Below are 24657 nucleotides of genomic sequence, written 5' to 3'. Positions count from 1 at the left end.
GGTGAGACAAAAGCACTCCTGTCTTTCTAAAGCTGATGAAGAACAGACTTCTTCCCTGGAAAAAGGCCGAATAGTAATGTGCCTCTAAGGACTGCACTGAGTAAACCTTTAGAGCAAGGTGCAGTCAAAGCTGGTTAAAATCACACCATTTCATAACACTGTTTACAGGCAAAGACATACACCAGGAAGCTGCAAAGAAAGAGAGCTGGCTGCACAAGGAACAGCAGCTTGGATCTGTTCTTTCACCCCCTTGAGCTGTTTGTTTAGCACTGCATGGAAACAGATTTCCTGGTTTGTCCGTTAAACCTTCAGCTTCCTCTTTGTGTCTGACTTATTGATAAGATGCCTGCATATGTCTTGCAGTTTTCCACCTTGAGCTTTAAAGTTTAAATGACACTCCTGTTTCTCTACTACTTCCTTGAAAGAAAAGATTTAGTGATATTTTAGGAAAATTGAGTAAAAGAGAATCAGACCCTTAGAAGTTTCCAGCATGTTACTAACATATAAAAATTTCCATTCTCTCCTTGAGGGATGAGACTGTGTTTCCACCAATGTGTCCACTAGTGTTTCAGTATTCAGTCTTTTCTAAGTGGTGATGAAAAGACTGTTGTTCTTGGAATTTAAAGCAGGGTTAAAATTATGACTCCATCACTTAACAATTTGAGGACTTCAGACAAGTCACTTAATATCTCTGAGCCTCAATTTCCTTACATAAAATAGAAATAACAGCTGTTTTGACCTATAGGGTTATTTTGAGAATCAAATAGAAGAATGGATGTGAAGGTACTTTGTATCCTGGAAAGCTCTTTGCAAATGTAAAGTAATATTGTCCTTTCCAAGTGTTTTCTCTCCCTTTCTGTAAAGAAAAAGTTGACATTTTCAAACCATTAGTTAATCATTCCTCTAGGGCCACACCTGTTTGCAGACAGAACAGGTGTGAGGCTCTATGTTGAGATTTGGACCAAAGATGAGAAGAAACCCTAGAGTCTTTTAAGTGAATTTTAAGCATGACAGCCTTCAAAAAAAGGAAAGCTGGCTCATATAAAACATTTTTCCTTGTCATATCTCTTCTAGCAAGGCCGCTTTGGAAGTACAAACTTCTGATGGAAAGCACTGATAGAGTTCAGAACATGCTACTCCAAAATGCCATATTGGCATTTGAGAAAACAACAAAAGCAGGAAGGTCATTCTCTGACCTTCTCTCATCCTTCACTCCTGAAGCAGGTCATAAGACCCTCATTCTAGAGGTATCCTTCCTATACCTAGAGAAAAAGAACATCCTTACCTCTAAGGCTAGTAAGAGACACCGAGAAGGATCTGAACCTATAGGCCTTGCTAAGTTCCTCTCAGTTTATTAATATTAGATTATGCTCTTTTGTCTGATCATACTTCTTGTGTTAGTCTGTTTTGCATTGCTATAAAGGAATACCTGAAGATAGGTAATTTATAAAGAAAAGGGGTTTATTTGGATCATGGTCCTGCAAACTGTACAAGAAACCTGGATCTAGCATCTGCTTCTGGTAAGGTTCCGAAAATCAGGTTAAAATGTTCAGTGTAGTTTCAATGGTAAGGGTCTGGGGATGCTTACAGTCATGTTGGAAGGCAAAGAGATAGCAGGCATGTTATATAATGATAGAGGGAGCAAAAGAGGAAGAGGTGCCAGGCTCTTTTTAACAACCAGCTTGTATTAGTTCATTTTCATACTGCTATAAAGACTGCTTGAGGCTGGGTAATTTATGTATGGAAAGGAAAGAGGTTTAATTGACTCACAGTTCAACATTGCTGGGGAGGCCTTAGGAAACTTAAAATCATGGCGGAAGGCAAAGGGAAGCAAGGCAACTTCTTCACAAGGTGGCAAGAAGGAGAAGTGCCAAGAGTTAAGGGGGAAGAGCCCCATATAACACCATCAGATATCGTGAGAACTCGCTCATTATCACATGAAGAGCACGGGGAAAACATTTATGTCCACCTGATCTCTTTCTTGAAATGTGGGGATTATGGGGATTATAATTCCTGATAATATTTGGGTGGGGACACAAAGCCTAACCACATTATTTTGCCTCTCTTCCCTCCCAAATCTCATGTCCCTTTCACATTTTAAAACCAATCATGCATTCCCAACAGTCCCCCAAAGTCTTAATTAATTCCAGCATTGCCCCAAAAAGTCCAAGTGCAAAGTCTCATTTGAGACAAAGCAAATCCCTTCTGTCTATGAGCCTGTAAAATCAAAAGCAAGTTTGTTACTTCCAAGATACAATGAGGATACAGGCATTGGGTAAATATACCCATTACAAATGGGAGAAATTGACCAAAACAAAGGGGCTACAGGCCCCATGCAAGTCTGAAATCCAATAGGGCAGTCCAATCTTAAAGCTCCAAAATGATCTCCTTTGACTCCATGTCTCACATCCAGGTCACACTGACGCAAGAGGTGGGCTACCATGGTCTTGAGCAGCTCCACCCCTGTGGCTTTGCAGGGTGCAGCCCCTGTCGTGGCTGCTTTCACAGGCTGGCATTGAGTGTCTACAGCTTTTGTAGGTGCACAGTGCAAGCTGTTGGTGGATCTACAATTCTGGTGTCTGGAGGATGGTGACTGTCTTCTTACAGCTCCACTAGGCAGTTCCCCAGTGGGGACTCTGTGTGAGGGCTCTGGCCCCACATTTCCCTTCTGCACTACCCTAGCAGAGGTTCTCTATGAGGGCCCCACCCCTACAGCAAACTTCTGCCTGGACATCCAGGCATTTCTTTACATCCTCTGAAATCTAGGTGGAGGTTCCCAAACCTCAACTCTTGACTTTTGTGTGCCTTCACGATCAACTTCACATGTAAACTGACAAGGCTTGGGGCTTGCACCCTCTGAAGCAATGGCCTGAGCTGTAAATTGGCCCTTTTTTAGCCATGGCTGGGATGCAGGGCACCACATCTCATCTCGAGACTGCCCAAAACAGCAAAGCCCTGGGCCCGGCCCACAAAACCATTTTTTCCTCCTAGGCCTCTGGGCGTGTGATAGGAGGGGCTGCCATGAAGGTCTCTGATGTGCCCTGGAGACATTTTCCCCATTGCCTTGGTGATTAACATTTGATTCCTCATTATTTACACAAATTTCTGCAGCAGGCTTGAATGTCTCCTCAGAAAATGGGGTTTTCTTTTCTATTGCATCATCAGCTGCAAATTTTCCAAACTTTTATGTGCTGCTTCTCTTTTAAACATAAGTTTCAATTCCTTTATATCTATACTTGCAGGAATATTGTATTTATTAAAAGAGGCTATAGATGCGTTAATTTAATAGAGCTAACCCATTACTTGATTGTAAAGAAAAATAGAAGCACCTTCATACATATCAACCTGATTAAAAGTCAATTTAATTTGTTGTATCGCATAACATTTATTTTTTTATCCAGGCAATAATTTGATTAAAAGCAATCCTATGTTTCTGGTCTTAAAATTCATCAGGATAGTTTTAGGGGTTTACTTAGAGATTTTATTAATTTATCATAATTGTCATGGAAGAAGACCTTGTCAAAATAATTTCAGATAGTTTGGGAAAAACAGGAATATATGTGGTCATGAGTAATACACGTGGTCAAGCAGAAGATGGACTTTTTTCTTTGTATCTGAATCTGCTAATTTCCTAAAAGTATTACTCTACTTATATTTACCTCAAAACATAGAAATATAAATTATGAATTATATGTTTATAATAATATAATTATAAATAACAATTTATATTACAAAAGAAAAAGAGTAATAGGTTCAGATTTGCAATGGGGATATCAGTTAGATAATCACTTTAACTTAGTGACTGCCCAGGATATTTAGTGAAAGTTGATTCTGTGTGACAAGTTTAGCTTTAGCAGCAAGAATGACTTGTTTCCTTCCATCTCTGCCCCCAACCCCAGATTTTTAAGACTTTACCTACTTGGAAATGCAAACAGAGCAGACTCTCCCCCTGCTGAGACAGCCAAGTTCCTGAAAAACTCTAAGAAAATTCATAGGTAAAGAATGCAAGACATTATCAAATAAACAGACTGAAGTTTTAGAAACACATAAGAGTTCTTATAAATAACCTTAAAGTCAAGAATATAAAACACCAAATATAGTGCATAACATTTCATCCATTTGATATTAATAATCATACATACTTCATAAATAATTTCCACCTATCAATCAATGCTTGTTGCTTATAAAATTTTCAGGGATCTCTGTCTGCTAGAGTTTCAAAGAGATATAAAAAGTGTTCAGTTTGCCTTCTGAGTGATAACACATACATGAACAGATGATATCTTTTGTGTCTGAATGCCTTAATGGTCCAGAATTGTTGACTTTGTCTCCAGATTCCACTGTGGTCCCACAAATATACTGTAACTTAGATATCTGACATTGATTTAGTTTTGAGAATTCTTTATTTTACATATTTGGCATAACTAAGTAGTTTGTTCCTAAATTATATCCTCAACCCAAGATTTTATAGCTATGGCTCCGATCACTGCAATTTGCATAAAATCATACCACCACAGCTCTTAAGTATAACTCAACTTCCTACCCACTCACAGAAGTAGAAGTGTAATTCCAGTGCTCAAGGTTACTTTTCCTCAGCCTTTCTATCTCTGAAAAAGGTCCAATGCAAACATTTCTATTGGTGCTCTGAGATACACTCTATCTTTTCTATTACCAACTACTACTTTCTTCTTTTTCTGCTTATCTCTGATAGGAATGACATACAATTTATCTTCAAGAATTGAAATTCCCATGATTGCTAAAAAAGTGTGCAGGAGATTAGAACTTTTGATAAGAGAAAATTGCTATTGGGAAAAGATTCTTGTACTCAGGTAAAGGTAATGGATTTGATATTTTTGAATGTTTTCATATCTCAATGAGGTGAGTTTATGAGATTGTCTCCTGAGAGAACTTTTAGATGGCCAAGGTGTCAGGGTGGGGGAATCAAGAGGAACCAGAAGGCTCATGTCCTTGATCAAGTGGACAGGGGTCTATACAGAAAAGTTGAGGAGAGTTCTAAAGGAAAGGCACTAGCAACACTGAGGATAAACTGTCCATTTCACTGTTTTACCTGAACTAGAAATAAAGTCGCTATTCTCAAAGAACTTGAAATCTAGTTTTTGTAGCAAGAATTTCTTGTGGTGGGATTGTGAATCACTGGAATATATTACCAAAGCAATTTGCAGTCTTTCGAGAATTTTTCAGTGGAAAAGTTTGGTTACAGTACTTTCTGGAGTGGACTGGCTTAACTATAATACTGTGCTATATACTATGATTCTGAGATAGTGACTGAGGAAATACATGAGGCAAAAGCAGGCTATTTTCAGCCATTGTGTATTTTAGAAAAATACTATCTGATCATTTGGTTAACTTTATCCTCTATTTTACCTGTTTTAAATGTTAGCCTGGTGCATAGTAAGTAAACAATACTTATAAGTTATTTTTAGCAGAATTATGAACACAATTATTGTTTTTAATCAAGAATTTTTCTGTAGTATAAGTTAAGGCCTATGTTTGCTATTTCCCTTCTTTTCATTAGGTCTGTTCTTTATTCATGATTGACCTTTCTTATTTAGCTGTCTTTATTTCCTGGCCTAAAAATCCTATTCCTAAATTTTCTCATACCACCTTGAGCAAAATGCCTTTTACTACTTCAGGAGGTCAGTAGACCCAAGGAATAGGTCAATGTAAAAGACTTAACAGGAACAATGTAGAGTGGATAATCTTGCATTAAGAAGATCATATCTTCTTGCCAACTTTTGCCTACTGAGGAATTAAAAGAAGTTAAACACTAAGTCTAACAGAAGTTACATTTTTTCTCTTTCTGTCTCTCAAAAATTCTATGGAGGAGCCATGCAGACATTTTTACCCTAGGAACATTGGGAAGGCCAAAAAATAGTATCTAGTGAATATCTATGGTTACATGAAGCAAGCTATTTTATAGCTTTTTTTGAATTGTGGTGTATGGTCTTAGATTTTGGTGGACTCAATCTAAATGAAAGCACTTCCTGAGAGATGGATCCCAGATACAAGAACTCATTAGGGCAACAAGTTCTAAGTAGTAGTATTAATAAAGAAGTTAATAATAATATCAAAGATAGCCTTCAAGATCTTGATGTTTTCTCAATCCTGAAAGTCAGGTTAAAATGTTCAGTGTAGTTTCAATGGCAAGACTATTTTACTCTAAGCCAAATGAAGTTTCACATTCATTATGATTCTCTGGTTCTTTGTGTGGACTCTCTGAAACATGGAGGTCTGATCTTTGACTGAAGTTTTTCTAGAAGTTCTCTTTCCTCTGTTTGAGTTATTTGGTGAATGATAAATTGTAATTGTAGCCCGTTCCCTGCCTCTGTCCCCCTGCTCTTCACCTATTGATCATATACTTAGACTTGATTCTTTCCACTGGAGTTTTCAGTTGGACTTCATAGGCTTTTCTTGTCCTTACTTCATTGAGTGACCTGCTCAGGTATCTTGGAAAATTTGTTGGCATGAGTTCTTCTCTGAGTCCCATTGCTTATTTCCTCCTCTTATGCCTTCCTTCATAGTTTTCTTAGATATTATGCAATATTTTGAACACACACAATTCTCTGACAGAATTACTCATTACTCTATACTCAGTGAATTCACTTATTACTCATACAATTCTCTTGAAAAATTCTGACAAGTTACTGTATCTTGGAAAAATTATCTTTGTGTTCTAGTTAAAAGGACATTTCCTTGAATGATTGCCTTACTTCTCTCTTCAGCTCCTGGAAGCACCAAGTTCTTGTAGTTATTTCATGGGACCACCCTGAAGAGCTTCTTTTAACTCGAGGCCAGTCACTTCTATGCCTCCCAAATTGCAGTCATGTCTGTGAATGTCATTGCTGTCTTCTAGAATTTTAATAGATAAGCCATGGGGAAATCTGTTAGACACCTGGATACTTAAAAATCCTTTGAAAATTGATCATTCATTTGTGGGATCTATGGACATGGTCTATTAACTTCCTAACTTCCTTCCTTTTTCCTGTACCCCTGCAACACAATGCCAAAAAATGGAATTTTCTGCAAAGAGATTTAAAAAATAAACTATACTTCCTTCAGAATGGTCCAATTTCCTCTTTGGGTCATGTAACCTATATATTTATAATTTATTTTGTAATCGATTTTAAATAAGGGTACATAGAATAAACTAACTCAAAGAAAAATTAGACTTAGAGACCTCAGAATAGTAGATAAATCCATGTTGATAAAAGTAAGGTTTTACTCACTTTATTTTGGGTTTTTGTTTTCCAAGGGAAGACTTTATTGTCTATGTGTTGGGCTGAAGCATTTGTATTGCAAATTCTCAGATACTGAAATTTAGCTTGGGCTTCAAAAGTTTTGACTGGTTCTCAGTATAGCCTCCCAAGTGTGGACTGCAAAAATCAGGAGATGAAATTTGAACTAATCAATTTGTGGCATATCAGAAGCTTTGTTAGAGGCCTATTTACCTGTTTTCTATTATTAGCAAAAACAAACATTGACCTCTTTTGGTTTGTTCTACCAATTTGTTGTTTATTCTTAAGCATCCTTCATCAAATAACATAATTAGATAATTTAATTTTTGACTTTTTGATGGAAGACATCAGTTTAATCTAATTAAAGCCAGACAAAATGGTTTAAATGTTTCTTTTATTTAAATTATAAGAATTTCAGAGGCGTGGAAATTTGCCATTTTCTACCCAGATAAAGTTATTTATATTGATTTATGTTACTTCCTTTAAGAATTGTAATAGCTTGGGCTGGGTGACTTTTCAGACTTTCCATTTCCCATATACAGGAGATCTTTTCTGTTACAGTTAATTTGAGAAACTCTTCACTGTAAGTGTAATATCCCTGTACCATTCTCAAATGTTGTCTATGTAGAAATGGAGCTTAGCTGTTTAATACGTTGATATAGGTAATGATGAACTCATTTTAAAATAAAAATGCTCTGCTCTCAATATATTATTACAAATTAATAAGCTGATTTGTAATATACATTCATATTCTATTTTAAGTGTAGTTTAAAAAGAAAAATAATTCCTTGAAGTTATGTTTGAAGACCATTTTTTAAAAAAGGTTAACAAGTGAAAAAATGCAGGCTACAGGCTCATAATGTGTAGCTTCTTTAATGATCCTTCAACTTTTAAAATTTGTTGTGCATAAAGGCGGTGCTAATCTGATTAGTAACTGTGATTGAGTAAATCTACTGTAAAAATGGACTGTGTTCTGGTTTTTAACATGATACCATGAAGTCACTTGAGAACTGCCTCTGTGGAACATAAAAGTCTCTTTGATGGAATATTTATTCCATGATTAAAAGCTATATTTATATGTAGTGTTATATGTATATACACATGCACACATACACACACATATATATGTGTACATGTGATTTGTGTTATTTTCATAGTTATAAAATGCAGTTCCTAGAAAACTGATAGGCAGGGAAGAAAAACAGTATGACACAAACATAAAGTATAGATGTGGTTACCAAAAGTTAAGACTCAACATTATTTAGTGTTCTTTTTAGCTTCCACCCTGTCCTCCTCTTGCCTCCAGACATACAGAAAGAAGAGACTATGAGACTGTTGTGTGTAGGCATTTTACATATGGTAATTAGAAGAAGAAGAGAAAGTTTGGAAAGTTTTGTGATGTTGAGAAAAATCTGTTAACTCTATTGAGAGACCTTAGAAATATTCCTCAAGACATCTCTCTGGCCTGTAGCATATTTTTGTATGTCACTTTAACAGTCACAGATACTCCCTTTAAAGCAGAGAAGTTCATTCCTTGGCACACACATACACTGCAATTAGACTTTTTGCAAAATGCCAAAAATCTTTGGCAGTTTAAGTGAAATCCAAAGAAATGTCAGCACTGCTTATGAATGTATTTATTGGGAAAAAAAGTGGTCATTTTCAAATTGTTAATATGTATGAAAATATACTAAGAAAGAAAAAGTTTTAACCAAATAAAATAAAAATTGCTTAATTTACAGTTTATATGGAATTTAAATGGAACTTTCCATTTTTATCACTAGTAGATATCTGTTAAAATTTTAAATTAGGTGATCTCATGTTAATATATTTTTAATATATCCAGTGAACACCTTATTTATAAATAAAATCACTTTGGGCTTTTATAATGCTTTTTGCACAAGAATTTCATTATTAACAGTGTCATAAAATATGAGTGTGGACATCATGTAAGACACATTAAAATAGATGAGATGGGAGCAACTGACTGAACGAAGTTAGGGTTTTGTTTCAACTTGGCTGCCTGGTGTTTATCTTTAGTTTCATGGAAAATTTTGAAAGCATCAACCAAGTTTGTTGCCCTTTTAAGGGTTTCAAACAGCACATTGGTTTGTAGAGGAGTGCTCTATCCTCAAAGATGAAGGTTAATGAAAGTCTTCAAATAGGCCTATATTATATGATTTAAATAGTAGGTCCCATGTAAACTTAGAATTTAGATGTATGATTTAACCGTGGGCGTGGAGAATGGGACAAGAGCTTCCAAGGTTTAGGTGGGGGTAGTGGGTTGAACACGTAGACATCCAGTGTAATGTATAAGAAAGACTGGTGGGGGCCGGGCGCAGTGGCTCACACCAGCACTTTGGGAGGCCAAGACGGGCAGATCATGAGGTCAGGAGTTCGAGGCCAGCCTGATCAACATGGTGAAACCCCGTCTCTACTAAAAATACAAAAATTAGCCGGGCGCGGTGGCACGTGCCTGTAATTCAGCTACTAGAGAGGCTGAGGCAATAGAATCGCTTGAACCCAGGAGGTGGAGGTTGCAGTGAGCTGAGATCGCCATTGCACTCAGCCTGGGCGACAGAGGAAGACTATGTCTCAAAAAAAAAAAAAAAAAAAAAAGACTGGTGGGAAGGAAAGAGTGCATAGGAAAGCAGAGGCTATCACAAACATGAAGGTTAAGTTATCCCAAACTATATTATCCATTGGGTCATTAATAGTCCTGAGAATAAAGTCAAGTCCCATTCTAAGGTCTTTATATGCATTAATTTTTCCACCTCTACCTGTTATTCTCCTGATAATTTTCAGTTACCAACTTTTAGAAGAATTTAAACTACATTAATTGCCAAAGAAATTCAATGTTTTTCTCCAAAAGTGGAAATTCTCCTGTTGAGAGTCATGGTAACATTTACCAACTTAAGTGGCCCATATGACATTTCTTTGGCCTTTGTTGTCATATAGGCTTTTGTTGCAGTTTATCTTTTAAACAAAAAGAGTGGACTTTGTTGTCCAAGTGCCTGAACTCAAATCCAAGCTTCTGTACTTACCAAATGTGTGACATTTTGTGAATTAATCTTTCTCTGCCTCAGTTTCTTATTTCGAATAAGATAATAGGACTTCTGTATAGGTTAAACAGGAAAATATGAGTAAGTTAAAACAATGAACACTTAAACTGGCTATAACTATTACTGTTGCTATTATGTACTTTTATTTCCATGAACTCCTGGAGGTTTTCAGGACTTACCTCTGGTTTACGAAGTAGAATTTCTGGACCAAGGGTTTGACCATTTTTAAAGCCTCTTGACATGTACTATTTAACTGGTTTTCTTTTTTTGTTGAGACGGAGTCTCGCTCTGTCACCCAGGCTGGAGTGCAGTGGCGTGATCTCGGCTCACTGCAAGCTGCGCCTCCCGGGTTCATGCCATTCTCCTGCCTCAGCCTCCCGAGTAGCTGGAACTACAGGCGCCCGCCACCACACCCGGCTAATTTTTTGTAATTTTAGTAGAGATGGGGTTTCACTGTGTTAGCCGGGATGGTCTCGACCTCCTGACCTCGTTATCCACCCGCCTCGGCCTCCCAAAGGGCTGGGATTACAGTCGTGAGCCACGGCGCCCAGCCTGAACTGGTTTTCTAAAAAGACTTTACCAATTTATGTTCCCAAAGAAACTATGAAATTTCCTATTTCACCTGAGTTAATACTCCATTATTGCCACTTTGAATCTTTTCTAAGTAATGCTCAAACGTGATACCACACTAGGGCTTTAATTTTTATTTTTTTGATGGTTAAATAAGTTGATTTCTTCTTATGAGTTTATTTATGTGTTAAAGTGCTAATGTTCCTGTCCTATTTTTCTTTGAGGTGTTATTGTTTTGCTCATCTAATTTTATGAAGCCTCTATTTATTAAGAATATTAATCTTTGTCATATTGTTTATAAATATTTCTTCCTTTTTAGATTTCTTATGTATAGAAATTTTGAAAGCATATGTAGTAAAATTTGTTGATCTGTTTTCTTTGTGATTTCTTTCACCAAAAAGCTGCCTTTCCTAAGATTTATAAAACTTACTGCTGGTTCTAAGTCCTAATTAATGTAGTGAAGAGAATTATTTGCTCACCAGTTTCAATGACTTGGTGTCATTTGTGTGAGCTTAAGAAGTCACTCACAGGCCAGGCGCCACAGCTCATGTCTGTAATCTCAACATTTTGAGAAGCCAAGGTGGGAGGATCCCTTGAGCCAAAGAGTTCGAGACCAGCCTGGTCAGCATGGCAAAACCTTGGCTTTACAAAAAAAAGAAAAAAAACAAAAAAACAAATATCAGCTGAGAGTAGTAGCAGGTGCCTGTAGTCCCAGCTACTCGGGAGGCTGAGGTGGGAAGATCACTTGGGCCTGGGAGGTCAAGGCTGCAATGTGTGGTGATTGTGCCACTGCCTTCCAGCCTGGGTGACAGAACGAGACCCTGTCTCCAGGGGAAAAATATTAGTCACTTATTCTTACTGTAAATAAAATTTATCATCAAATATCATTTCTACTAAATATAAATTCTTAATAAACCAATTAGGTCCCCAGTGTCTGCAGATACAGCATACTATAGTTTACAAAACACTTCTAACATGCATTCTGTAATTTTGTTTCACGTCTCATAACTACCTTATGAAGTAATAAAAGAAAGAGATGGGGATTATTATTGACTTCTTACATACAAACAACCAAATCTCAGAAAAAGTAGGGCTTTTCTAAGGTTATACAACTAGTAAATGACAGAGTTTGGACATGAACCCAGATCCTCCAATTCCAAATTCATGCTTCACTCACTGTACTACCTAGTCTTTTTGTGTTTTGGGGAACTATATGTATACCAGATAACTTTTTAAAAACCTAACTTCTGGGCCAGATGCAGTGGCTCACACCTGTAATACCAGCACTTTGGGAGGCCAAGGTGGGTGGATCACCTGAGGTCAGGGGTTTGAGACCAGCCTGACCAACATGGTGAAATCCCGTCTCTACTAAAAATACAAAAATTAGCTGGATGTGGTGGTGGTCGCCTGTAATCCCAGCTACTCAGGAGGCTGAGGCAGGAGAATCGCTTGAACCTGGGAGACGGAGGTTGCAGTGAGCCAAGATCATGCCATTGCACTCTAGCCTGGGTGACAGAGTGAGACTCCGTCTCAAAAAAAAAAAAAGGTACCTAACTTCTTTGAGTTTTAAAATTTCAAATTCTGTTGTTCCAGATGTTCTGCTAGAGAAAAGGAAAGGAAATAGCATTTGTTGAGGTACTATTTATATTTAAAGTATGTTCTTTACATTTAAGTTTCTCTCTTGATTAAAATGCCCTCCAATTCTGTTGTAATTTTTCCCTTTGCAGTAACTGTCTCATGTCCTATTAGAGACTTCTTCATCTCTTCTCCATGTTACAAACCCTCCTTTTTAATGTCTTTTGGTGGGGCTTTGCATTTTTACTTCATGATTTGTGCAGATATTTGCACTATCAGTCAGAATTCTATCATTTTTTTCTTTTCCTTTTTGGGGTTTCTATAATTTTTATGAAACTTAATGTTCAGATTTCATAGATGTTTAGATCCAGGATGCTTCATACAATAATCATTTCCTTTTATTCTCAAAACAGTATATGAGGTAGATATTATTATCTTATTCATTTTATTGGTAATGAACAAACTCAGGTTATCTAACTTACTCAAAGCCTCACGACTAGTGAATATTGATGCCATGTTTGGAACCTGTGCATTTTCCTGCTGGAACCTACTGCTTCCCTGGCAGGGATGACTGAAATTCTTTTCACCTGTTATGATCCTGGAAGCAGTTTTTCTTATGTGTCTGAGCAGCTGTAAATGCACTTCTTGGTTCCTATCCTATAAACCTAATTCCGTCTCAGGGTCATTCTGCACAGCTTGACTTAAACATAAAAATTAACTTTTAAGAGGTTTACTTTAGCTTGATAGCCATCTATTCGCTGATCTAGAAAGCAGGTATCCTGAGTGCAATTTCCTTTTTATAAATGAATACATTGCTCTACTCTTCTGTGAGCTCATTCTTATAGAGTATCACATTTGCATTATTGTTCCAGGCTAGATGAGGGCATACTGACCTACAGCTCTCAAACCCTCCTGGTCTTCAAATTTCAACAAACAGAGGAGTCTGGGCATTCACGGGGTAGGGACATTGAAGTTTTCTTTTCTTTCTTTTTAGGAGAAAAGTAAAAGAAAAGGGAAATGGAAAGTACATGACAAAAATAGACACAAATAACGTTTTGAGTGGAAAAAATATTTGTAGAAAAATATGAAAGGAGCTGAATTTCCATGACATAGACAAAAGATGACAGAAGGGGAAGACTTTACTTACAGGAGTGATATTAAAAAGGAATTCTGTTGAGGAGAGAATGAGCTGAAAAGTGGTTTTGTTGTAGCAGGGTTTTCAACATAAAGTATATATGTAAATGCTCAAATGCTGTGTAATCACTGGAATATTCTTCTTAATGTTACTAGATAACTCCTATGAAGCATTACAGTGTGCTAGACAGTTAACCCATTTAATCCTCAAAACAACCCTTTCAGTGAGGGATACCTATTAGCTGTGTTTTAGAAAAGAGGTTTAGAATGGTTAATAACTTGCTCAAGGTCACAGAACTGGTAAGCAGTGAAACTGATTCACAGCCCTAATAGCACTTATCATGATTTGTCAGTATTTACTTGTTTACTGCTCACCTTCTTCACCAGAATATAAGCCCCACGAGGAGAAGACAATGTCTGTCTTTTCACTGATATATCTTCAGTATCTGGATTAGGCCCTGACACTTAAGAGTTTGTTCAGCAGTTACTTATCAAATGAATAAATAAATGAGCGAGTTAATAAAATCCAGTCTAACCCCAGAACTATATGATTATCCTTTTGCAAACATGGATTTTTAGTAAAAAATTTTTCATTTGTTTGTCATATCTTCTGTCAAACACCTATGTACATTTTCCTTAAGCTTTTATAGATCCAAGGGAGAGGGCTAGCTAATTAATAGAGGATTTCTTCCCTCCCCCAGAATAAGGAGCCATCTGGAGATGGTGGAAAGAAAATTTAGTATTTAATCAATTTGAGTCATCTGTGGTTTCTCAGAATTGTAATTTACAGCAATTGTCCTCTATAATTTTCATGAAATTCAGATGAATGAACAAATAACAAAATGCCATAGCAATCACTATGACAGACAGTCCTTACCTACATTGTTTATTAGTATTCAGATTTATGTCACATTCCTCATTAAATTGTGAATATAACATTATACAGGATATATTACTTTCCAAAAACATTTTAAGTATCAGAAATGAAAAGTAAAATATATGTAGATGTTATTCTTTAAGGATTGTGACTTGTTAGATAGTTAAAAAAAAAAATGTAAGAAATGTGATGTGCCTTGTAGAAGCTATACCTCCGCTGCCCCCACAACTTCCAACTTCTATCCCAGTGGTGGTCAACTTTGGCTGTGCATTAGAACCATGTAGGGAAATTTTTGCAAATACCGATGCCCACGGCCTACCTCAAACCAGTCATATCAGCATCCCTGAGGCTGGGTCCTGGCATCTATATTTTAAAAATGTAAGTTTCTTTAACTAATTTTACTGTGACATTGATTTGAATCCCTTCATTGTGCCTTTCCCTCTCAATGTACTTCCTTTTTTCCTATATTCTTTTAAATGTTTGGTGCCCCTCCAAAAAACATAGAAGCCAATGCATGGTCTCATTAGTGAAAAGAAGAGGACTTTGAACAACTTTCTTTCCTTTATTGTAGGCAATTTATTTCTTTAAGTGAAATCAAAAATTTAAAGATTATCATGTAATAATTCAGATATACAAAAATACGTAAAGAGTAATGCAATGGGTAGCCATGGACTTATTACTGGATTTAAAATATGGAATATTACTAAACACAGTCCAGACTCTTTGTGTAGGTCTCCCAAACTCGCTTGCTTCTGCAAGTAACCTTGCATTTCTCTCTTTTTATTCTATATTTATATGTTTCTAAGTATAGAATATAATATATAGCGTTTTGCACTTAAAATCTTGAAACTTTATAAAAATTTTATCTGATATATAATATATTCTTTTACAACTTTCTGTTATGTTTGAGAGGTTTGAATATTTAATATAAGAAGCTTTAGTTCATTCATTTTCACTGCTGCATTATATTCCATTGAAGTAACTATAGCAGTATTTATTCTTTCTTTGTTGAGGGACATTTATATTGTTTCCATTTATTTTAATGTAGACCAGATTCATATTAGCTTTTAAATAACTAACCTACACTGTTGATTCATTTTTACATGTGCTACTGCTAATCTATGATTCTCCTATCCTGTTGCAGTTAATTTTCTGAAAAATGTTAATTCAAGGCCTTATATTTTGTGCCAATCACATCTGATGTTGCTTAAATTCCTGTTTTTATTCAAAAATATATCTTATTAGTCTCATCTAATTTTTCCTTGTTAAAATGTTTTTGGATTGTAGTTTGGTCACCTGGTATTTTAACTACCAGAAGAAGTTGTAATAAATCCTTCCATATATTCATTTACTAATGAATATGTAAGATCTGATAAGAATTATGCTGAGCAGGACAAGACTGGTTACACAATGAAGTAGAGTTCATATTTTTCCATGCTATAGTTTAATTTACCATAGATCAAAGCAAAACCAGTATTGTTTAGAACTAGTTTTGAGTAGCTAAGACTCACATGCGACTTTAAACCACCACAGATTTGAAAAAGATTCTTAGACTAACATTGCACTCTGGATTGTCTCTCAAGTGCTACCATTGAATCTCTGTGCTGGATTAGCTGATCAGATGGATGAGTGAGAATTTAGGGATATGTATTAAAGACAAATCATGCTAGTACTTTTTGTCCTAGAGTTAATCCTAATATGATCACTTCAACTTGTTTTTTTTTTTTTTTTTTTTTTGTGACGGAGTCTCGCTGTGTCCCCCAGGTTGGACAACTTTGTTTCTTTAACTGCTTCTGTGGCTGGCATTTAAGGGTATTACATCTGTCAACCACAAGGAGGAGCTGTGGCCTAATAAGCAAGAAACTTACTTCTGATTGAGCGGCTGCTCAAAGTTCTTGAAGACGCCATAGCTCAGGAAATGATCTTTGTTGAAAATGACACTTATATAGGAAATTTTAAATGTGTAAGCTAGTTTTTATTTGACTGGGAAAAGAAATAAGACAATTAAATATAATTCAAATAAAGCCCCTTCCACTAAGAATAAAATGGGTTTCCTTTTCGTTTTAAATTGGTTAGCTATTTGGAACAGATCAATTGGCTAATTCTTTAAGTCTTCACCTAGAACCATAGGCTTCAGAGTGTAAAGAAATCTGAGCATCATTGGCTTACCTTCAGGCATTCAGATGTTAAGATTTTAGGAAATATAGTCTGGGGTCAATAATCATTTATTGGATGAACGAATGAATAACAATACAAACCTGTAGGCCAGTTAGGTTAAGTTGACCAAGGCAAAAATATAGTCAGTCCGTTTTTTGGAGTGAGGATCTAGGAAGAGAAAAAATCACACTAAAGCCTAGGTTTTTAATTCCTTGAACTACGCTTCTTAGAGTCTCTCCTGAATTCCCTCCTTAAGTATAGTCTAAATGTAGGTTAAGCAACTACTTTTAGTCGTAGTTCAAATATGTAGTAGACTACCTAAGGGCATAGTGACTGTCCAACCACTATACATTTATAAACTGAGGCTGGTATGATCCAATGTTTTGAGAGATTCTAGAGAAGATTCCTGCATTAGATGTAATTTTAGAATAGATGATCTCAAACATTCTTTCACTGCTAATATTTTCATTTATTTTGTTTCATTATTTACTTCTATTCATTCATTTAAAGAAAAACACTTTATTTTGGAAAATTTTAAATATACAGGAAAGTTTAATGAATTTTACAGTGAATACCCATATATCTGTCCATAGATTCCACTATACACATTTTGCTATATTTGTCCTTTTACATATCTTTCCATCCCTCTACCCATCTTACCTTTTGGTGCATTTCAAAATTTTTTGGTGCATTTGATGTCTGAATTGTAGACATTAGTATGCTTTCCTCAACCACTTCAGTATCTATAATATGTAAGTAAAATTCAATATTTGTTTAATTTTTTAGGTACAATTTTCACACAAAAATGCACAAATCTTAAGTAAACCTTGCTGAGTTTTGACAAATGAATATGCCTGTGTAGCCTAAACTCCTTCCAAGATATGGAGCATTACTATCACCCTAAAGGGTTCCCCCATGTCCTTGCTCCCTACCCTGAGGTGACCACTGTTCTGTGTGTGTGTGTTTACTTCAGGTTAGTTTGTCAGTTCTAGATACAGGAAGTTCACTATGTACATTTTGTGTCTAGTTTCTTTTACTCAGCATACTATTTTTGGGACTCATCAGTGTTGCATGTACCAGGAATTTGTTCCTTATATTTTGACTATTATTTCATTATATAAATACACCACAATGGAATGGATTTAAAAAAATATTTAAAAAATACGTTCTATTGATTGATATTTAGGTTTTTTTTTTTGCTTAGTTATTGCAAATAACACTACTATAAACATTTTTGAACCAATATCTTTAAGGGACACATGCATTCATATTTCTTGGGCAAATATCAAGGCATGGAATTGCTGGGTAACGTACATTTAGTTTTATAAACAGTCTTTTACTTAAAAAATATTTATTGGAAACCTACAAGGTGTCAGGCACTATGCTGGGCACTGGGGATAAGTTGTGAAGACTGATGTCTCAATATGTGTCATATCTTTTCTTCTACTGGTTCAACATATTATTTTAAAGTTTTTTAAAAATGAAATTGGTCAGTTACATTTTATAAAATATTTTGTGATTTTCATTTCAAAATAATTCATCTTGTTAGTGACTACGCCCACTACTGCTGCTTGACCACAGTGGCCAAGGCCACAGGTTCTGGAGCCTGAATGGTTCAAAATACCAGTTCTACCACCTCTAGGTCTATGACGTGGAGCGGGTTACTCAAACTATTTGTGCCTCAGTTGCACTCTATTATAGTGCATACCTCTGATACCACCCATTTAATTGTTTTGCGATTCATTACATACGTATCTGTTTCTAATAGATTGTGAGCCTCTTGAATCAGAGTTCATATCTCACCTATATATGTAATGTCAGTACAGCACCTTAGAGAAGGTGAGGCTTAGAGGTGACAGCAAGTGCTCAATGAATGTTTGATGACTAAAAGCCTTACCACAGCTTTTTGGGTTTAAGACATAGTTTCTAAAAGTGCTCTGTAAGAATAGAAATGAGAAACCTGGCATAGGAAACCCTATAAACATTTGCTGTCACATTATTGTGAATTTGACTATGAGATTATGAGTTTACAGAGCAATGAGCTGAAGAGATGGGACAGAGTACATGGAAACATTTTGGGAGCAAGCTAAAGAACAGAATGATGCTCTGGAGGCAGGTCAGTGAACGTGAGTGCTGGCAAAAGGCTGAAAGGACAAGATGTATGGTTTAAGGGATTGAAAAGGAGGAAGAATGGAAGAAACAAATCTGTCAAACTTCACAGTTTAGCCAAATCTTGGTCGTGCTGGTCTCAACCCTGGTTTGGAGGCAACAAGAACACCTACTTAATTATTGTTACTCTTGGATTTCACTGGTGCCTGTAAATTGAGAGAGAAGCAGTGTCCTCTAAGGATAACTGGGAAGGCCATGGAAAATGTGCATTCCTTCTCTCTGTTTCTATACTTCAATATTAAATTATAAGCAGAGAACATAAAGATGGTGAAAACAATTATCAACTAATATTGATGTTGAATGAAATGTTTTGAGGTTTCTAAACAGTATCATTTATTTCAATCTTCATTATCATTTATTATTACTGAAATCTTGACTATTGTTGCTGAGACAAAAGTTCAGTCATTTGGTGTTACATTAGTGGCAAAAGTTTTTGTTCCTTTATTGAGGACTTACCGACTGCTGAAAAAGATCAGCTGATCTAGGGTCAGGCATGATTGTAAATAATATGTTTCAAGAGATGATTGTTGAATATATTCGTAAATAATAGTGATGATAACAGATTTACTAAGTCCTTACTGTGCACCATATCCAGTGCAGAACGATTTTATAATCATTGTCTTTTTTTACTCAAAACTCTCCTGTGTTGTATTATTGATTCCATTTTATAGATGGTGAAGGTGAGGCTTAGAGAAGGCAAAGAGAGAGAATGCATGTATGTACCGAATGCATTTTATGATGTCATTTAGTTAGATAGGTATCATTACCCACCGTTTTACAGACAATGAAACAGGCTGCAGAAGACTTGGGGAAAGAACACTTACTGAATCCTTATAATGTGTCAGGCATTCTGTTAAGTGCATTCCTGGCATTGTTATTCGATTTCATAGCCCCATAACAAGCCTGATAGATAGGTATCATTACCCTACATCGCAAATGAGAAAACTGAGGCTTAGAGACGTTAGGTAATTGGCTCAATTTCATACACTCAATAAACAAAAACAACAAAAACTGGTGGGCAAAGCAGTCCCATCTTTCTCTGAAGTTCATGTTACCTCGAAGATATGATGTTTTCTCTCTGATACTTAATTTAGTCAAGGTCACAGAGTTAGCAAGTAGACTAACATTTCTGACTCCAAGTGTGGAAGTTTTTTCTACTACACCGTGTCCCTTGCTCTGTGGTTTTAGTTTGTTTTATTGTGTCCTCTACAAAAGTAGAAAAAACTAGTTAAGAGTTTGCTCTTTATGAGACATTTTCAAGTCCATGTGATTAAGCAACCTTGTATACTCCCTGTCTCTAGACTAAATAATTTCATAGCAAATCTTTTAACCTTCACTTATCCATCACTTTTTCAACTCTCTAATATATTTGCTTATCCTTTTAAGTTTTGTACCTCCCATTATGAGGTAAGATAGTACAAATCTTACTGGTCTATTCTGAGGGATGTTTCCTGATATGGAAGTCTTGCAATGTTCTTAAAGAAAAGAGAATGGAGAATAAAATGTGGGTGAAATAATATTGACCAATTTCCTACTTATTACATTCATATGACTTGGAGGTATGCTGGAAGATAGTGAAAGAAATTTTAAGGTCCTAAAACCCATATTGTGTCTTGAAGGACTGGATTTGCCTGCACCAACTGTACCTACAATATAAAGCAGATATGCTTTCAGAAAATGTCACTAAAAAAGAGCACTTTAACCTCCTGAATCTGCACCATTGTTCCTGAAGTGTAGTGTTTCTTTCTATATACCATGTGAAAAATACATTCTCCAAGAGATTAGGATTCTCAGAGATTTTAAGACTTGATCTTTAAATACGTGCTCAGATAAACCAATACACTACATTTCTATTTTTCTCAAACATAGCCACCAACATTACTTTGATGAAAGTGTGTTAATACTTGCTTAAACATGAGGACAATTTTTTCTGAAGGATTTTAGTGAGCCACTCTAACAAAACTGATATTCTTGCAAAATGTGTTTGTCATCTATTTCTTTTTTCTCTTTTGTTTGTTTTCTGAGATACCTTACTCAGCTTCCTGAAGAGAATTTTATATTTTTCTAATGAACAGAGAAGACAGTCTAACTTTAACAATAAAAAAGAAACCACCACTTGCCAAATAATAGCATATACTCTGGGGTATGGCACAGTGGCCAGATTTTAAGGATATCTGTCCCCGAGAAATAAAGCGACCAGCAGGTGGCAATACCCTTACATAGAATCCCTGTCCAGACAAATGGACAGTGTCTAAAGTAAACTGATACTCCAGTGAAGTCACATGCCATTTCAGAGAAACCTGATAGCTTTGGCTGGGCAGGAGCCCATTTAACATTCTCTTTCAGCTATTATCTCATCTCTCCATTCCATCTGACAATTCTCCAACTCAGCATGTTGTATACACTATCCTAAAGGTCATGGATGGCTTCTAGGGTGGGTCCTTTGAATGTGGTCCCTGAGTTTGGTATTAGGAGCAGACAATTTTAATAAGTAACTTGTGTTGACTGCTGTCAGTAGTGACCTTGATGGGGCTAATTGCTGTACCTCCATGATCTTCTGGCCTTGGCCTAGTGGTAGGCTTTTAGGATAACTCTGGACTCCTGCTTACAAAAGCCACTTGCAAAGGTACTGTAACCTCCCAAAACTGGTTGAGATATGGAAACTCAGGTAATTTGGGGCCTATGTCTGATATTTTATTTATTTTTTGCATTTTTTAAGATTTATTCTCTTTGTAGGACAACTTCTCTGACCTTATATTTTTTTCTCATTGATATGTATGTATCAAGACACTTTTGATGGCAATGGAAAACCCATCTCAAACTGGTTTAAATAATGATTGTGTTATTTTCTTTAATACTAAATCCTCAGATAAAGTAATCTTCAGTGTTGGTTAGTTCGGTGGCTAAACATTGATACTGAACATTGAGATTTTTCTGTATCTCCACTATTTCATTCATAGCATTGATTCCATCCTCAGACTTCTTTTTATGATTATAATATGGCTTCCAGAAGTTCAGCATCACCCAAGAGAAAAGACTCACTCCATACCCTAAAATCCCTGAGAGGCCTGTGCATCCTCGAGGCAACTGCTGGCCAGGGGAGGGGAATTAGTGTGCTTGACTAAGATTAATCATTTGAGCTAGAATGGAAGTTAAGGAGAAATTCACAATGTTTACTACAATATCTGTGGAACTTGTTTGTAACTCAAATCTGTTTTTAGGTTGATTTTTACTCTTTTTACTCCCTAAAAAAACTGAGAAACAAGGTGTTTAAAACATGGTTATATCAAACTTAAAGATTAAAAGTGAGATGTCTCTTATGAAAGTAAAAATTTTGAGTCTAAATTCACAGGGTTTTGGGTAGACCAGTTACTAAAAAAGGTATATCATTATGTTTCCATTTTACAAAAATTACTTGGAGCATTATTTAAACTGTGAAAAACAGACTTTTGTTTTAATCATGTCAAGACACAAGATAATGACCTCAGATTTTTTTTAAAGAAAATATTCTTATCTATAAATAGTATTCTGTAAGTTTGATATAATCATAACACTATTTTAATTTTCTGGACCTCAGTTTCCATCTCTGTAAAGGAAGAACTGGTAGATTTCTTAGTTTTTATTAAGGATATACTTAAAAATAAAATTTCTGCTTATTTGAGTACTTATGTCAATAAAGAAATAATTCATCAGATTTCTGTGATTTTTCTGTTTAATGTACAAATCACAGTTTGGTTTTATACTGTGTCATATTCAACTTTAGTTCATAATCTACTTGAGATTTAAAAATTAATTTATTTCACAGCAATTGCAAACTTGCATAAAAATTGCAAGAACAGCTTAAAAAACCTCCTGTGTTCTCTTTATCTATTGACCCCATTCAAGTTTCACTCATTGCCCCTCATTGATGTCCCTTATAGGATAAGGTCTCGAGTCACATGCTGCAACCAGTTGTCATGTCTCTCTAGGTTCTTTTAATCTGGAATCATTCTCTAGTCTTCCCTCACATTTCATATCCTTGACAAGTTTCAGGGTCACAGATCAGTCACTTTGTGGAATGTTCCTTCAATTTGAGTTTTCAAATGTTTCCCCATGATCAGGTTATACAGATTTTGGCAAAAATATCACATAGATGATGCATTCTCCTTGCATTTCAATTAGGTGACACATAAGGTCAATTTCCCCCCATAGTGGTGGTATGAATTCTGATTACTTGATTAACATATTGTCTCCCAGGATCCTCCATTGTAAAGTTGCTTTTTAATCCTCTGTAATTAAGTATTTTGTGTGGAAATACTTGGAAACTCTATAAATATCTGTTCCTCAGCTCACTCTCACCTACGACTTTTAGCGTCCATTGCTGTTTCCTGCTTGAATTAATTATTACTATGATGGTTTCTAAGTGGTGCTTTTTCTAATTCCATTTAGTTAGACGAAATAGATGTCTCATTCCCACATTTATTAGTTAGTATTATAGTGTAAACAGATCTTCCTTTACTCTCTTTTTACTTACTGATTTATTTATTTAGATCAGTGTAGACTCATGATTTCTGTTTTATTTGATGGTTTATAATACGTTGTCATCATTATTTTGACATTCAAATTATCCCAGATTTGGCCATAAGATGCACCTTTATGCTGGCTTCTGTGTCCTTTTGAAATATCTTCACAGTTCTTTTAGTACATTTTTACCATTTGGCACCAAAAGATGTATTAGGCTAATCTTCTACTTTCCTTGCCAAGACCTGGATTCAGCCATTTCTCTAAGAAGTTCTAGTTCCTTTGAATGTAGACTGGAATTTGGAAACCAAGATTTGGGTGCTGGGTGTTATTTAATAGATGGGTTAATTGCTATTCAGTGTTGCTATTCCCAGGCCAGAGCCAAGAAATAACACACACACATCCCTTTACATCATTATTCACACACACACACACACACACACACACACACACACACACACACATTCTGAAACCATGAGATCATGCTAAGTCCAATTCCGATCCAACACATAAGGTTGTTGTCAGTCATTGAGAAACCTGGCTCTCATCATCATTAATTTGCCGAATCCTTTTTATGTAGCCAGTTACTGACCATGTCAGGCTGTCCCTACTTCCTAACTCCAACATTACCTTTGCATTGGCTGCTATTTACTAGCTGAAACAGGGCTGCCCCTGCCACCTGGCTCCAACATCACCTTCAAGAGGCCAACATTACTGAGCTTTTGAGGCTCCTTTTTCTCTCCAGCTCCAATATTATCCTCCTGCAGGCAACCATTGCTGCCCTTCTGGGTTCTACCAGATGAATTTTGGACTGAAGAAGGAGAGAAGGAAGAAAAGAAGAAAAAAAAAGAAGAATGGAGACTTAAGAAATCATGAATGAAAATAAATAGCAGATATTTTTAACTATAATTAGGTCAGGATGCACGCCCATGACTTGCTATTTATATTTCTTTTAAGTTTCATGTTAAAATCTGCCTTAAAAATTAGTGTTATTTCTTCTTCAAAAGACAAATATGCAGGCTTAATATACTATAAAAATAATAAAATGATTGCATGTAACCTGGATTTGGTATATACAGGCCATAATAAAGCTAATTAATGCAGCCTTCCACTATGAATATCTCAAAAGTAATTATAGCATGAGTATTAAATGAGTTGATTAATGTAAAGGTCTTAGAATAATGTCTGATAGTAAACACTATTTTAATGGCAGCTATTATTATGTTATCATTATTTGTATTTCTAACTCCTCTTTTTTATAGAAATATTTGTATTTGAGTTTTTATTGTCATACCTCAAACTTCTTTAAAAGTTACCCTAGAGAGAGGGGCTTTAAGATGGCTGACTAGAGGAATAC

Source organism: Nomascus leucogenys, chromosome 16, assembly GCF_006542625.1.
Source record: "Nomascus leucogenys isolate Asia chromosome 16, Asia_NLE_v1, whole genome shotgun sequence".
Classification (NCBI taxonomy): domain Eukaryota; kingdom Metazoa; phylum Chordata; class Mammalia; order Primates; family Hylobatidae; genus Nomascus; species Nomascus leucogenys.
The sequence above is the reverse complement of the archived record's forward strand: the minus strand, read 5'-3'. Positions refer to the sequence as shown.